The sequence below is a fragment of the Aplysia californica genome, unplaced genomic scaffold (assembly GCF_000002075.1).
Source record: "Aplysia californica isolate F4 #8 unplaced genomic scaffold, AplCal3.0 scaffold00018, whole genome shotgun sequence".
Classification (NCBI taxonomy): domain Eukaryota; kingdom Metazoa; phylum Mollusca; class Gastropoda; order Aplysiida; family Aplysiidae; genus Aplysia; species Aplysia californica.
In genome coordinates, this window is record NW_004797288.1 from 1,936,751 (window position 1) to 1,939,621 (window position 2,871).

At 42.8% G+C, this 2,871-nt stretch overlaps 1 protein-coding gene across 1 annotated transcript in view; it reads left to right on the top strand.

Moving 5' to 3' along the window:
* The window catches only part of LOC101858457 (sodium bicarbonate cotransporter 3), a gene marked incomplete in the record, with an annotated part of 100,435 nt that overhangs the window by 4,539 nt on the left and 93,025 nt on the right, over window positions 1-2,871 (top strand).

The window sequence follows — 2,871 nt, forward strand, 5'->3', positions numbered from 1 at the left end:
CACACACACACACACACACACACACACACACACACACACACACACACACACCTACTCTTACATCTATTCACACACTCCCAACCACGTCTAACCTTCCAACTTATATAATGTAATTGTGTTGCAAACGCTGTAATACTCTCTCTCTTAAAGAAATTTTTTAAAATTATTTATTTTTGTTCTCCCCCCAGGCTCTGATCTTCCAGAATGGGAATCTGCACTCAGGCCCCCTTGACGCGCTCATACAGCACTTGGTGCCTACCACCGATTATTATCCGGATGTAAGTCACTCACTTCGTTGCTCTGTATTATCAATTTTTTGCTGGTGGTGCAATTGTTGTTGTTGTTGTTGTTGTTGTTGTTGTTGTTGTTGTTGTTGTTGTTGTTGTTGTTGTTGTTGTTGTAGTCGTTTTTGTTGTTGCAACAACAGCACGCCCTTCGGGGCTCCAAACATGTCGAACGGATAAGGTACCACAACAGCTGCAGCAGCAGCAACTACAACAACAACAACAGCAACAGTTGCACTGCATAATCTGATCTCTGAGACCAGACTGCTCTTCCTTCCAGCTCCAAAAATAGGCTTGAGCGCCTTCAACAATCTTTTTCACTGTGACTTTTAGATTTTGACGTTTGAGAGTTTGATGGGATGATTTGAAAATGCCGAATGGGCAACACTGCCAATCAACGGGAGAACCGTACTGAGAAAATCAAGAGACGGGAGGAAATTTGAGAAGAAAATGAGGGCTAACAGAGACAAACATTGTTCAACTTGCAGGCCGTTATTTTGGCAGCATTTTTTTTCGGGTTTTTATTTTTGGCGGTTCTGACGTCATTCGCCTTCCCACGTCTGCTAGCTCCATCTGGGTACGTCAGAAATGATTTCAGAGGCACCTTTGTGCCGAGTGGCGCGCGTGGAACAGGGGTAAACAAACGATAAAGAGAGAAAGAAAAGGGGCCAAAAGGAATGACATCTACGGAAAGGTGAATATTAAAAACTGTACATTTCTTCCACGTCGCGGTTTTCCGGAATGGGGGAGCGGCGTGAAAAATGTGGATGACGTATTTTGTTGCCCCGGTATGTCTTTCTTACAATGTCGTAATGATTATAACCAAGACAACGGGTGGTTGGTAGGTGGTCTGGTGTAGTTTGCTCCGTCTTTCCTATCAAACATATATCGTCCTTATCTCTCCGTCCTCCTCCTTCTTTGTGTTTGTTACTCTCTTGTAACACCTCTAACCTTCGGCACTTATGTGTATGACCATATTGTTATTGCGTTGCTTTTACTAAAGGTAATTAAATCAAGACAGATGTTGATTTTACTTTTTATTTCGTTGGCCCACGCACTAATAGATGACCTGTGGGGTAGGTTGCTGGAGAAAAGTAAAATCTGCCCCCCCCCCCCACACACACACACTCACACTCACACACACACACACACACACACACGCGCGCGCACACACACACACACACACACACACACACACACACACACACACACGCGCGCGCACACACACACACACACACACACACACACACACACACACACACACACACACACATATTATATATGTAAAAGTATTTCATGCTTTTTATTTTGTCCTTTAAAAAAATCAGTAAAATAGAAGCTGAAAGTCTTTAAGCCTAGGGCACCCGAATCAGTAAAATAGAAACTGAACGTCTTTGAGGCTAGGGCATCGAATCACGCGTCATAGATGTTTTAAACAATATAATATATATATATATATATAAAAGAGCACCACTTGACTTCGATAATATGTCATGTCGGTCACTTTATTTTCTTCCAACGTTTTCAAGACGAGCTGAAAGACTCTTTCCTTAGAATACTATCCCATGGGCTTTATTCAGTTGCGTTTTTCCTAAGGAGTGTTCGAAAGTTTCGTTATCTATGAAAAGGGGAAGGTGTGTGTTTAGTGTTAGCTGTAAATAAAGGAATTTCTTTCTGTTGCGTTTCTTTGTATGGCCTACTTTTCACAGTTCAAATCTGAAGATAGTTCCGAATGGGGATTCGGTTGGGGTTTCTTAGATCTTTAACTAAACCAAATAGATCCGTAGGCCACCGTGAACTAAACGGGCCCAATTTCACGAGAATAGAACGAAAGTGACCTATTTATGAAAGTGCACGGTTGTAAAGGTAACCTGTATTTCCCCTATTGACAGCGGGCGAGGCTTTGAGGGACGTCGTCGTAAGCGTGAATGTTTTAAGGAAACGCTGTGTGAAAAGAATGCCCTCTCACACTCTCTCTCTCTCTCTCTCTCTCTCTCTCTCTCTCTCTCTTTCTCTCCCTCTCCCCCCCTCTCTCACTCGCACACACACACACACACGCACACACACTCACTTTTACTCTCTCTCTCTCACTCTCTTTTCTTTTCTTTAGATTTTCTTCTATCCCAGCTTTGATCATTCATTATGCGGGAAGGGTTCTTTTCCCTTTCTCCCTTCAGCTGGCTGTATTTCAGATCTTAAACCTTCCCAGTGTGCTGATATGTCTTTCTCCGAAATACCCCGTAACTTCTGAAGATTATTCAAATTGGAAGCAAATAAAACATTTACCCTGCAGACCTTTCCATGGGCGTCATTAATGTCCTCAATGATTTAGCTGGAAGACTTGAGTCAGTGTCGTAATCAGAATGATCTTAGCTGAATGTCTTATGCAGAAAGGAAGAATAGGTGTATTTAGTCCAGGTTAGCCGTGTGTGGAATTAGGTCCTCCTGTAATGTGTTCGTAATGTGAATATCATTCCAAAGGCGAGAAGATGAACAGACATGCTCGCTGAACTTGCTGAAAACTAGCGATCAGCTTGCGTACGCATGCACACACACACACACACACACACACACACACACACACACA